This window comes from Balaenoptera musculus, chromosome 20 (assembly GCF_009873245.2).
Source record: "Balaenoptera musculus isolate JJ_BM4_2016_0621 chromosome 20, mBalMus1.pri.v3, whole genome shotgun sequence".
Lineage (NCBI taxonomy): Eukaryota > Metazoa > Chordata > Mammalia > Artiodactyla > Balaenopteridae > Balaenoptera > Balaenoptera musculus.
The window spans coordinates 23,506,456-23,520,881 of record NC_045804.1 but is presented as its reverse complement, the minus strand read 5'-3'; the positions used below and the strand labels follow the sequence as shown (position 1 = coordinate 23,520,881).

The following is a 14,426-nucleotide window of genomic DNA, read 5'->3' as shown; positions in this document are numbered from 1 at the left end:
ACCTCCCCACACACACACATACTGGAAAACAGACCTTCCTCCAACTCATCCAAAGGTTCTTCAGCCATGCCAACTCCAGGACTCCTGTACTCGTGGGAGGGCAACACCACCTCGAAAGCACAGAAGAACTTCAGGCTTTGCTTCTGAAGTGGTGTCACAATATCTTCATTTTCCCTTTCTTCAAGGTTAGAAAGATCCTGAAGCTGTTAGGATTTTGAATTAAAGGCTAGACTTCAAAATATTCTGTTGTTAGAAATAAAAAGTAAACTCCAGCAATCCCAGGTAATAGTTTAGGTATGCTATAGCTTCAAAATCAAGTGAGACTTGCAAATGAATGACTAGATATGGACAACTATTTTTTATTATATACCACACAAATACTGGAGAAAATTATGGACACCACCATCCAAGTCATTGAGATTATCACTAATTCTAGGCGGCAGGCCAATGCTCAGACACTTCCATGTGGAAGCCTCTCACATCTCCTCCCCATAGCCCTGTTCTATTCTTCTCTCTAAAGTCTAGGAGTTCAATGTTGAAAGGAGTCTGGTTAGTCACAGAAAATCTACAGAGTTTACCCTGATGATCGATCCTTTTTGACCACCCATTGAAACCAAAGTAGTAATTTGCCAATTCTTGGCATCTGGAGCTGTTTAGGGCAAGCGTACTATGTTGAACCGCCTTATGTCTGGTGCCGAGACGACCCTAAAGACATAAAAGACCTAAAAATATCACAAGCCTACACAGAGACTTATTTTGGATATACCTGAGATTTATCAATACCAATTTCATAGAGTGGTTGTGAAGATTAAGTAGGACATTTTAAGCAATGAGTTCACAGTGAGCCCTAAGTAAATGTTATTTATTATTTTTAAGTCAGTACTTTTCTGCATCATTTCCAGGGCCCCTGATTAACCGGAAGGTTCCCTAACCTCTGGTGGTGAAAGTGATGATGAAAGCAACCAAGAAAGCCCAGCAGAAGCCTATTATGGGGCTGGGGGTAAGCAAAGGAAGTGAACTGTTTTAGTCGTTTCATCCTGTAGCTCCTGCTTGAGAATATGACCTGAAGAGGAGATAAGATGGACCTGCCACTGAATTAGGACCTTAATCTGTAGCACCCCTTCCCCAAGTTACTAACCCCTGTTAGAAGAGGGAATAGTATACCTCTATAAATGTAAATAAAGCAACCAAAAGAATTAGAGGTTCATCTGCATTAGCAAGCTTCTTTGAGAGTGCAAATATTTCCAGTCTTAACTCTCTAAATAACTTACATATTACTGTGGATTTTTTACATCACTAGTTCTTTCTTTCTTTTTTTTTTAAATTAATTAATTTATTTATTTATTTATTTATTTTTGGCTGTGTTGGGTCTTCGTTTCTCTGAGGGCTTTCTCTAGTTGCGGCAAGCGGGGGCCACTCTTCATCGCGGTGTGCGGGTCTCTCACTATCGTAGCCTCTCTTGTTGTGGAGCACAGGCTCCAGACGCGCAGGCTCAGTAGTTGTGGCTCACGGGCCTAGCTGGTCCGCGGCATGCGGGATCTTCCCAGACCAGGGCTCGAACCCGTGTCCCCTGCATTAGCAGGCAGATTCTCAACCACTGCGCCACCAGGGAAGCCCTACTGTGGATTTTTTACATCACCAGTTCTTTCTTAAATGTCTATTTCCATTTTGAACAGGGTGTAGTATAGAAATATAGTCATAAAAATTCAAATAATACAAATAAAGTCAAAGCATTGTTAATTCTTTATTGATGTGTTTGTGCATCTTCCTCCGTCACTAGTTTATGAGCTCCTTAAGTGCTTGAAGGAACCGTATACTATTCTTTCCTTGTTACCAGAAACAAGCATAGATCTTGGCATATAATAGAGGAGTGATGGTCTGTTGACTGAGTGAATGAATGAGTACGTAAGAAAATGAAATTACTTCCTCCAACTGAAGCTGCCTGCTGGGAAGGAGAAATGAAGACTAATTTTTAAATGTGGAGTGTCGCAACATTTAAAACAGGGAGGCTAGGCCCTGTACGGTGAGTCATAATGGAGCTGTCCTGGACAATTAGGAAGCTTCAGAAGGGCTCTGAGCCCCTGGGTAGTAGAGACAGTTGACTTCTGGGATAACCTGGCCACAGTTCTTGCTGGCAAACATTTCCCTTCGTGCTACTGAGAAAAACTCAGATACATTAGGCCTTTCCTTCATTTTATTTGAAGATGTTACTCTCTTGTCTGTATTTATAAAAAATACAGGGGAAAAAAGATAAGAAGTATGTACACCTGCTAATGAATAAAAGAAGACATAATTGGAACTTCCCTGCTGGTGCAGTGGTTAAGACTCCGTGCTCCCAATGCAGGGGGCCCGGGTTCGATCCCTGGTCAGGGAACTAGGTCTCACGTGCATGCTGCAACTAAGAGTTCGCACGCCACAGTTAAGGAGCCTGCGAGCCACAACTAAAGGAGCCTGCCTGCTGCAACTGGGGAGCCCACGTGCCGCAACTGGGGAGCCCTTGTGGCGCAACTAAGGAGCCCGCCTGCTGCAACTAAGACCCGGTGCAACCAAATAAATAAATAAATAAAATTTAAAGAGAACGCATAATTAAAGTAGGTAACAATTTCGGGGGTGTGGGTAGTAAACTAAGGCTCTGCATTAAATAAAGAAATCTAATACGAATGCCCTTTCCTCTCAACTCTATAGTGACTTGTAGAACATTTTCTTCATTACTCTATCAGTGACGGGCTTTATGCTGTGAAAATCTCAGAACCTAAGCTTATGGAATGGTCTTAATGTCCAACGTAAGAAAAGAACTCATTACTCACAACTGATACCAAGTAACTGTCTCATAATCTTTCCAGGACCATCCGTAATATCTGAGTGGTTATGTGAAATGGTCGCAGGGTCCGCAAATTAAAGAATGTCTGACATGAAATCATTTCAATCCCAGGGAGTACAGCCAGGATTGAAGAGGGTGTTAAACAGGGTACAGAAGTGGGAGGTAGTGCACCTGGAGTCACATCTGAGGAGAGTTCTCAGATTCAATAAAGGTGAAATCAGTGAGTAAAGAAACAGGGGTGAGAATAGGCAGCAAGGTCAGTGGGAAGTAGCCAGAGCAGGAAGCCAATCAGAGAAGACACACAATTCTACAGTGAAAGATCTGGGAAATCGAAGCCTCACTCACTTATTCAGAGGAATTGAAAAGGTCCTTGAAAAAGGAATGGTGGCTGAATCGAGGCACATAATGAAATGTTAATTCTGGGGAAGTAAAATTGGATGGCATGTTAATATGGAATAAGGTTTCTACAATGCATTAAAGAATATTTTAACCATTTTCTGGAATCTGAAGGGAGTACTGAATAGGCAGTTTGAGAGTGATGATGATGATGAAGCCTCCTTTATGTACATCTGACAAAAGTTTGTCAAGCTCGGGACTTCCCTGGTGGCACAGTGGTTAAGAGTCCACCTGCCACTGCAGGGGACACGGGTTCGATCCCTGGTCCGGGAAGATCCCACATGCTGCAGAGCAACTAAGCCCGTGTGCCACAACTACTGAGCCTGTGCTCTAGAGCCCGTGAGCCACAACTACTGAAGCCCGCGTGCCTAGAACCCGTGCCCCGCAACAAGAGAAGCCATCGGGATGAGAAGCCCACGCACCGCAATGAAGAGCAACCCCCGCTCGCCGCAACTAGACAAAGCCGGCGCGCAGCAACAAGACCCAACGCAGCCAAAATTAATTTAATTAATTAATTTAAAAAAGAATTTGTCAATCTCACAGATTTAAAATCCACATAAAAGTAAATATAAGGAAGACTCTTGTGAAGATTTCTTAAATTAAGGGGCAGCATAAACTGACATGGTGTTTAACATCAGTTAAGTGTGGGTTTGGCCTCTAGTTTCCACATTTACTGTCATGAACCTTAAGTAAGTCACTTAACCATCCTGAGTTCGAGTTTCTTCATCTAAAAAAAAGAAAGAACGAACTGGGGAACTGGGGGATCAGTGGAGCAGTGCATCTGAGGGCATTCTGTACACCACAGTGCTGTACAAACACTGGCCTTTCCACCAACCCCCCCCCCCCCACCGGGATCTTAGTTCCCGGGCCAGGGATTGAACCCGGGCCCTCAGCAGTGAAACTGCAGAGTCCTAACCACTGGACCCCCCAGGGAATTCCCGATGGCCTATTAGTTTTAAATTCAGCACTTCATCCCAGTAGAGCGAGGAATTCCACATTTGGACCCACCTTCACTGGAGATGCCTGAAAAAGCTGCTTCTGGTCGCATGCCTTTTGGGCCCTGTGGGCATCCCTTGCTGACTAAACCTTGATGATGGCATAGAACCCAGGACCGGCCACTGCTGCATTTGGGACGACTCGGACCGAATACTGAAGGCCAAACTGGGAGAAGACTGTGAACAGAGGATGCTGTAGGGTAGTCCCATGCTAAGTAAGTGCAGGCAATTTCACGCCCAGGAAGCCAAACCGCCCGTTCCCTTCTATTCCCCCAGCCCTTCGCCGCAGGCAACTGTGGTGAGCCTGCAACTCCAAACACCTCTCATTTCAGGAACAGGTTTCCCTCTGAAATCCTAAGCTTCGAGAAGCATGAGGAGGCAATGCCATCTGCTGGGAACTATCTCTCAAAAATCTGTGGGGGCGAGCTGACTGCTCAGGTCGGCTCTAGAACTAAGATTCCTCTCAGCGCAGACCACAGGCAGATGAGGTGCTGAAGCAGTACCCCGGGGCGCCCAGTTACTGGGGCGCGAGGTGGCTTCCTCCAGCCCTCCCTCCGCCCCGGCTCGGCTCACTTGCAAGGCCTCGGCCGTGGGTCCAGAGCTCAGCTCCCACACCAGCAAGGTTTTGTCACCCACGATGGGAACCACAAAAGGTACCAAAGACACCATCTTACCGTTACCGCTCGTGCGCGGCTCGGGGCGCAAACGGACTGCGCCTGCGCACGCGCGCACGCGCCCTCGCTGTTTACCAACGGAAGCCTGAGGGGCGGAGCCAGCTTGGTGGGAGTGGGACGAGGGCGGTGCTCGGGCCTCTCCCTCGCCCCTCCCACTCCGGGATTGTCTCTGCCTCTTGTTCCCCTTCTGCAACCCCCGCGCACAGAAGTCTTGGAGTTTAGCGCTTCTATTCAAATGTATTTTTAGCGTAGAGTCCAAAGTGTGAGTTTACAGGATCGAATGGTGCAGACATCTTTAAAGCAGCTGGCTTCATCTTCAAACTCCCACAGAGGACTAGAGTACTCAATAGTTAGCGCTAACTATACACTGAACTTTAAAAATTTAGATTTCCCGCCTCTGTGTGAGAAATGACCACCAAAGATGCAATCCTTCGACTTGAGTGTTTTCATGAGTCTTAAATATGCAAATCAAGGTAGAACTCATTAAAGCCATCAACAGTCTAGTATGAAACTCTTAAAAAGCTGGTTTCTAGCCCATTTTCCTAAAGTACCCCCAAATCACCGAGCACATTTCTCCATCCCCACCACGACTTTCTCCACCTCAATATATCAGACCCTTAGCCCCACCCATTACCTACTTCTGAGCTCTTTTACTTCAAAAATTGTTGACTTTGGAGGAATTACTTGGATCTTGATACTGTTTCAAACCAATAACTATAGATTTATTATCCATATCATTATCCATTGCATTCATTGTATGTATCCATTTATTCATTGTATCCATTATCTGTGTATGGAGAAGATCCATAATCTTCTCCAGAGCGATTAGGAACACCTCATGAACAATATTTACAGACTTATCATCCTTTTTCTAGTACCTAGCACACTCATACTCCATTGGGTACTCAAATATACTTGGGATTAATCCGTTGTGGAGCACGGGCTCTAGGCAAGCGGGCTTCAGTAGTTGCAGCACGAGGGCTCAGTAGCTGTGGCTCGCAGACTCTAGAGCACAGGCTCACTAGTTGTGGCACACAGCCTTAGTTGCTCCGCGGCATGTGGGATCTTCCTGGACCAGGGCTCGAACCCATGTCCCCTGCATGGGCAGGCGGATTCTTAACTACTGCGCCACCAGGGAAGTCTGGAAGGCGGATTCTTTGCCACTGGACCATCAGGGAAGTCCCAGGATCAGCCTTTTAAAGAAGCATCCCAGAGAGGTTTGAGTGTAGAGGTCCACAGACCATATTTTGAGAAATGGTATTTCCCTATGGACACCTTTCCTCTGGCAGCTCTTTTGAATGGCAGCTATGTTCTCTCCGATGCTGCACTGCCTGCAGTCTACCCAGCTTTCATTCCAGTGAGAACATTCCAGAGACCAACTAAGGATCAACTCCAGGTGTTTCTCCAGTCACCTCTGGGGCTGACTGCATGTCACCAGCAACCAGTACCTCACCTGCTGCCCAACTACAGTGACACCTTCCAGATTTGTGACTCAGCTAGCTCTCCACCATGTTATTCTATGTGGACACCACCCCCCTTTTACAAAGCCTTGGACACCCATAAGCCTACAAAAAAAAAAAGGAGTAGGGCTCCAGGACTTCTCCAAGTACTGGTGGTGCCTCCTCACCATACCTGTATACGGACGCATGTTGGATAGTGTTGGTTGGCTCTTGACACCCATTTCTACCCCCTTCTCTGCAGGTGCTAGAGGCCTGGGAACCATATTTCACAGATCCCCTCGACAGCAGGGTTCTGCCAATAAAATGTACTTGTGTGAAATTTGGAAGGTGGAAAGCAGATGGAAATCATTTTTTCCTCCTCTGCAGCACACTCCATATTCCCCATCTAGTCACCACCCTTGGGGCTTTGGGGCTGCAATGACCTCATCAGTGGTTTCCCAAAGTTTCCTGACTTCTGAGTGGCAGCAGCAGTTTTGAGTCTATGGAAAGCAGCTGTGGTAAAGTAACCTGAAGGCTAGTGCTACAATGTCCCCCATCCCCAACTTTCACCACCATTAGCCCCCTCAATGATAAGCACCAACTGTTTGGATATAATCTTTCTCTCTTTCTGGCTTTTTTTTTTTTTTGGCTTGAAATATCTAGAGTGCTTTCTATTTTCTTGTCTATGGTAGTTTTAAAATATGTCCGCAAATTCTTTGACTCTTCTTTCTTCAAAAGGTGGAGTCTAAATCCCCTCCCCTTGAATGTGAGCTGGAACGAGTGACTGACTTCTAACCATGCTATGTGGCAGAAGTGGTGTTATGTGCCTTCTGAGGCCAGGCCATAAGAGGAATAACCTCTGTCTCTCTCTTGGACAGCTCCCTCTGGAGGAAGCCAGCCATCATGTAGTGAGGACATTCAATCAAGTAGCAGGTGGACAGACAGGCCCATGCAGGGAGGAAAGGAGGCCTCCCTCTAACAACCAGCACCACCCTGGCAGCCAGGTAAGGGAGTGAACCACCTTGGAAGTGGACCCTGCAGCCTCAGTCCAGCCATCAGATGACTGCAGCCCTGGCTGATATCTTGAGGACCTCGTGAGAGACCCAGAGCCAGAACTGCCCAAGCTATTCCCCTAAAGGCTTGACTCAGAAATTGTGAGGAATAAATGTGTATTGTTGTTTTGAGCCACTATTTTGGTGTGATCTGTTACATACCACCAGATAATCAATACACTGTCTGATTCAGGGGTTGAACCAGACAGACTTGAGACTCTCAGTATTTTGAACTGGCATATTAATGAATGATGCCCTCGTAACGGTTGGGGACTTCGGTCATGGGCTCCAAGTCGTTTCCTCTACCACAATACTTTTTTTTTTTTTTTCAATAAGTATACCACAGCTCTAATACTGTTGGACTTTATTTTTAAAAGATGTAAATGACTAATCCTATCCCAGGGTTTCATTTGGGAACACAGTTTCTTTTTTCTTTTCCTTTTTTTTTTTTCACACACACACACTGCATATTATTTTTACAAGAGATAAATAGACTGACACCAAGCATTGTACATGGATGACCACAACAAAAGCAACAATGATTGCAATTACCAAACATGAAACACACTCATACTATGTCATAATATTGACATTCAGTGCAGTAATCCTCCACTGTAACAGCTCCTTTACTTTGCAGTGAAAATTGATTTGTATATTCTTTGCCTCTGAGTCCTTGTGGGATTTTTTTTTTTTAATGTCTGAAACATTTATATTAACATATTTCCATACATATTTCCATACAAATACAAATATAAGATTTTTAGAAATTTCATATAATGTCTGAAACCTTTATATTAACATATTTCCATACATATTTCCATACAAATACAAATATAAGATTTTTAGAAATTTCATGTAATGTCTGAAACATTTATATTAACATATTTCCATACAAATAACCCAATGAAAGTTTAGTATTAGTTGTTTTGTTTGTTTGTTTGTTTATACTGCAGGTTCTTAGTCATCAATTTTATACACATCAGTGTGTACATGTCAATCCCAATCGCCCAATTCAGCACACCACCATCCCCACCCCACCGCAGTTTTCCCCCCTTGGTGTCCATATGTCTGTTCTCTACATCTGTGTCTCAACTTCTGCCCTGCAAACCGGCTCATCTGTACCATTTTTCTAGGTTCCACATCTACCACAATACTTACCATGCCAACAACCCACAGATTTTCCTGGGCACGAAATTCCTCAACCCCCTACTGTGCAAATATACAGTAGGCTTTTATTGTTCGGGGGGGGGGGAACTTATAAGCAGAACAATAACAGGGTGCACTCAATCCCTCAAGCTTTCAGAGAAGGGGATTAGACCAGACTTAGCTGGATTGTGTGTCCCATGACCAGAGTTCCCGTAGAGGAGGAGCCAGCCTGGAGTGCGTCACAGTTACAGGGATGGTGAGGCAGGGAACGTCTATACTACTAACAGTGGCAACTGCTTGGTGACAGAAATGGTCGCAGTAGGAGGGGGAGCCTATTTGTTCCATTGAGCTCGCTGGTACCTGCTGAGCTAGCTTTTTACTGAGCTACTGAAAGGGGAAAGGAATGAGTGCCCAGGACTATCCGAATTATTTCTCATCACCTTCTGGATTCCCAACACCTCACTGATCTCCATTCCCAGGTTACATTTGGACCTTATCATCATCTGGAATTTGTCGTAAAAAATCTTAAATGTACAATCTTTCATTCTCTGAACATAAGCTCTTGTCCTTCCAGTTCTCACTCATGTGTATCCAGCGTACATGCTCTTCAGTTGCATCAAAACCCCTGGTCTGGTGCCCCATTTTCTCCCAGTTCCTACTTGGTCTAAACACCCAAGTTGACCTCTCGGCCTCTCTACTTTTAGGCCACCATCAAAGTACTCTTTATAAAACTCAAGCTTGGTCATGTCTCTTCTCTATTTAAAACATTGTAGTTTGTGCTCTGTTTGGTCAAGGCCATGCGCCTTGACCAGGCCCTTTGGGATCGGGTCTCTGCTCGCCCGCACAGCCTCACCTACTGCCCTTTCCTCCTTGTGCTTCATGCTTGGCAACACCAGACTGCACACGCTTCAAGCCCACCCAAGGTTTCATGCTTCTTGCCTCTGTACTGTCCTCCGTCTAGAATGCCTTTCCTTCATCTCGTCCTCCCAAGAAACTTCTGTTTGGCTTTCTTCTTCTTCCCCTCCTCTAAGCCATCCCTCACATTTACTCCTTTCCAGCCAACCAAGAGCTGAACCACTTCTTGGTACACTGCCATTGTCATGTCAACACACTGTCTTCTATGTATAATATATCTTCAGGTGTCTGTGCCTCCTCTCAGTCTTAAGGCCCCACAAGACAAGGGACTTTGTCCTCATCCACTCTTTCCCCAGCACCAGCCACAGTGTCTGGCATATAATCCAGGCCCAGATCAAGTTCTACCTTTTTCATGGACCCTCCCTAGTTTCCTAACCTTCCCTCCTCTGAATCCTACAATTTTCTTCCCTGTATCATTTTTGCCCTAATCATGTATTGTCTCATTTCATTATCTTTTAAAAAGTGGCTAAATTCTCTGACAGATTTCATCGGAATCAGAATTTGCATTCATTTAGTAGCTGTTGGCCTTGTATCTCCCTCTCCCCTTCTATCTCGCAGGTCTCAGTAAGGAGTTGGGCTCTGAGCTAGTTTGTCCATCATAAGATGGTGACAGAGGCAGCCCCAGGCGGCCATGTGTTGTACCACCTGACCCTGGGCACCCCTCCTGCTTCTGGGCCACAGCCAGGGATGACTCCCTGATCCAAGGAGAGACAGCTCACTCACAGGCTGGCCAGGTGAAGTCTCTGGCTCTGGCAAAAACACTGCCCAATCTCGGTCAAGCTGGGCCAAGCAGAATCTTACTCTTGGCAATTTTAATTTAGAAATATGGTAGGGTAGCATTTGAGACTAATAAAAAATTGTGCAAATCTGAGGTAGTATGATACAAAAAATATTATCTAAGCCTCATTTATGTACCAACTTTGAAATAATGGAAATATCCCAAACTAGGAACCTGGAGCTACCTGGAATCCTGGTCCACACTTTGGGAAGCCCAGCAGTACAAGGATCTCTACCCCTGGTTTCTCGTCAGCTCCCTGTCTTTGTGACCACCTCTCTTACTGAAATCAGACCCCCACTCATTACAGAGTTTGAGCGGGCATGGGGACTTTCCATTCTTGTGACCTAATAGTGTAACCAAAGTGCCTAGTACTGTACCTGGTCCATAGCAGGTGCTCAATAAACAGCTGCCTCCTTCTCCTCATTATTATCATTGTTATCAACTCTTTGGTGGCAAACACAGCTTATACTTCTCTGCATCCCTGTTGGAGTCTAACAGTTCTGGGCTCCAACCTTAACTCACACTTTTGGACGTGGGGCCTTGGGTCCTTGAGCAGGTTACCTACATTCTTTAAATCCTGTTTCCTATCTGTCAAATGAGGATAACAAGATATGCTTCCACGGACTGTTGGGCTAAATAAGACCATAAGATGCCTAACCCAGGGCTTGGCACCAAGCAAGCAAGTGGTAAGTGTTAGCTGCTGCTGCTTCCTATAGTTAGTAGTATTAGTCATGCGCCTTAAACACAGTAAATACTTGTTGGCTCACTGAAGTCACCGCCCAGAGAAAAACACTTGTTTTTCATTCTCAGTAAGAACCTTTGGGAGGTGACTTGGGCAGGCACTGAGAGAACAGATGTCTCTCATGCAGCATCAGCAAACTCATAACTCAGAACTGATGGGCCGTTCACTTTGCTTGGAACCCCACCCAACTGGCAGAACCTGCTGGGCTATCTCCCAGGCCCACTGATCCTCTGGGGGACCGTGTGCTATCACCCCATGGCTTGCACAGTTCTTCACCTCATATTACTAAACCACCAGCACTGTCTGTGGTCATTTTGGTAGATTATCAAATCTTGTTCATTCAGAATTTCTTTTACTCATTAATGTATTTAACTCTCACTGACTTAAGAAATGTGATTAATGACTTTCTTGGCAGGAGTGGAAGAGCCTTTGCACCTTCCGCAGGTGGCACTGTCACTATATAAGCACTTGGAATCATGCAGCCCTGGGCCTGTGCTGGGTGAGGCAGGAGGTGGGTAGGTTTGGGGCTGGGCTGAGCTGGAGGGAGCCGAGCAGCACACAGCTGACCCTCAGTGGGGTCAGGAGAGGCCAGGGCCTGAGGAGGGCCGTCTTGGGCAATGGCTGCTCTCACACATTCTTCTTTACCCTGTCTTTCTGGTACCTCCCTGCTAGTTATCCAAGGGTTGGGATTTCTTTTTAAAGAAAAAAAACAACCCAATGGGAATTTTCCACCAGCTTGAAATGGTGGAGAACCCCCTACCAAGACAGGGTACACATTTGTACATGAGTTTGAGAACTTGGGAGAAAAGTCAGGCCTTGGCTCCACAGTGGAGGGAGGCCCGGTGATCCAAATATTCTGGCAACCACAATGACCGTACGAGAGGGGCCAGAAGTAGATGGTCCTCTATGGGCAGGAGGTCAAGCATGTTGTAAATAACTGGTACTTGATGACCCAGGAGAGAGAGCACCAGAATAAATTGTTATTTGATTTAATGATCTATGCCCCTTGAGGATGGTATGTTTTCCAGTTCCCAGGGACTGATGATACTGGGGAAACGAGGGAGGGAAGTCCCTCTTCATCCTTCTACTCATCCTCCTTTGCCCACATTTCCTCTTGTGGAAGTACTGGCTACCATGAGGGATTCTAGTTTCAGCTCTGCTTCTTCTTGCAGGCCCTTGTTAGTGGTGTATAAATATTCAACTATTTACATTTTAATTCCTTACCACATGGTTAGACTTGGCTATGAATTTATACATTTTACTATGAGAAAAATAAGTATTTTGCAAGCAATGCTGAGAAGCCAATATTAGAAAATAAAATTTGCAGGTGGCTTGAGGCAGAACAGGGCTCACTCTGTGGCTGTCTCGTGTGCTGACTCACTTTCCTCACCCGCCCCTTCATCAACCCAATATGCAGCCAGAAGCTTCTCTGCTGGGGCTTTGATGACTTCCCTGGGGTACGAAGAATAATGCCAAGGCTTTTACTTTGGAAAGGAACAATTATAGTTTTCATTATTTCCTCATTTTAGAGGAGAATTTTAAATTGTCCCCTATCATTTACCCTGCATCCTTATAGAATATCCCATCCTCATCAGAAGACTCCCTGTCGTGTAGCTTCTGTGCCATGTTTTCCTTGCGTGTGGCGTTGAGAGGCCTATACATATCCCTAAGCCAAAGTGGCTGCCTTCTCCCGAAAAAGCCCTCCTGGAACTCAGAAAGGGAAATATTAATTCAGCATCTCCCCTGCTTTCTCTGGCCACAGTACTATATCCCCCTCAAATTTACCTGACTCTCACTTTCCCCTGAGCTTCTCTTACGCAGCAGAAAGCGAAAAAAGCCCCTTAGAGGAAAACACACACCGTTAGTGTTACATGTCATTTTTCATCTCTCTCACAATGTGTTATCTCTGGTCTTATTAGGACTAAATGGGTACCGCAGTCCATAATCACAATGAGCAAAATCACCACAGACCCGGGATCTTGAAAATCATCCCATGCATGCTGGCTTTCCAGAAGTTCTCCGTGTCTGTCCAAAATGGCCGCCCCCCCCCCCCCCGTGTCTCTGGGGAGACCTTTGCATGTGGCTTAGCGTGGAGTATAGGCAGGATTTTCAGCCCCGTTCACCTTTCTTGGCCCTTGGCCAAGAGCCCTCGTGCAGAGAAAACACTGCACAGCGGCGCTGGGCAGAAACACGTTACTCTCTAGATGCGCTTCACACCAGTCTGCTTCGGACTTAGTCGCACATGCAGCATTTGCTGGGGGGGTGGCTGTGGGGAGAAGGTGCTTTTATTTTCCTGGCTGCTCTATCCTATCCTATAAGTTGAATCACACCAAGTAAACACCTGAACCCAACTAGCAAAGTTATCTATAGCTCTCTGACTTTCATATTGCAGGCTGTCACTGAGGTGTCAGTGAATTGTGAAATCAGTTTAAAGGCCATGACCAGCAGGGAAACACAAAATACTCTTTTTGAATACAAATAGAATAGAAAAAACTCAGAGTGCACAATAAGTTAGTTTCAGAAACTACTTATGCCCATATAGTATGTGTATACTGAATTGTGACATAAAACGGAGCTCACAGCCCAAGCACAGTGTGATCAGTAGAGAAGTCCTCAGTGGAAAGGGACCCTCTTCTTTTTGATAATCACTACCAGTATGACCATGGGGCAAGATATTTTCCCTTTCTCTTTCTCCATTTCCTTATTATAAAAGGAAGAGACAAACTGCTGTCTAAAAGTTTCTCCCGGTTAAAATTCTATGAGGTTTGGATAAAGGGAATAGAGAGTAGCGGCCTGAAAAACAGTAGGGTGAGAAGGGAAGTGTTCTTGCCACTTTACAGAAGGGACTCATAGGTTCTACCTTTCGTCAGCTTTGAGTGAGGCCAGCCCCTAAATCCCCAACCATGTGGCCCTCCCTACCGCAGAGCCTCCTAGAAGGCCTCTGGCCTGGCCTGATGCCTAGGAACCAGGCACCAGGCCAGCAGGAACAGGTACAACCAAAACCTCTCCCCATCCACCCTCTTTCCTTAAAGGACTAGTGAAAGCAGATGAATCTGTGCCAGTCCTGTTCTAAGTCAGCTTGGGCTGGGAAGCTAATTCTGCTGATAAATAAATTAGGGTAAACCATTAGGGTAATTAAACATTCTTCCTGCCTTTGGTGAGGAAATTGAAATAGATGAGTTCTAAGTTCTCCTCTAGTTGTAAAATTCTGCTTTAAAAGACCAATATTTATCTTCTGCTTCTTTTTTTATCTTCCCCTTTTGCAATTCTATGAGAATAAATCTGTTCTGAAAGAAAACATGATCATGATTATCCATTACAATTATTTCCAAATCTTTATTCATTCCTTTTTACTTTAAATCTTATCTACTCAGTGAGATGATAACTTTTTTAAGGAAAGGAATTCTACCCTGTTTAATAATCCTTTGACTCTTCCACAGTACCTTAGGGTCTTGCATGCAGCTGGCG

The 14,426-nt window shown here is 45.3% G+C and overlaps 1 long non-coding RNA gene and 1 pseudogene across 1 annotated transcript; both read right to left on the bottom strand.

The window, feature by feature from the left end:
• Window positions 1–219: 219 nt before the first annotated feature.
• On the bottom strand, window positions 220–4,881 carry LOC118886553 (annotated as a pseudogene).
• A 3,531-nt stretch (window positions 4,882–8,412) lies between these two features.
• LOC118886554 lies at window positions 8,413–14,184 on the bottom strand. Its single transcript, XR_005017765.1, has 3 exons — window positions 12,744–14,184; window positions 12,520–12,662; window positions 8,413–12,410 (listed from the first exon to the last, which is right to left on the bottom strand). It is a non-coding gene; the product is annotated as an uncharacterized LOC118886554 (long non-coding RNA).
• Window positions 14,185–14,426: the final 242 nt, after the last annotated feature.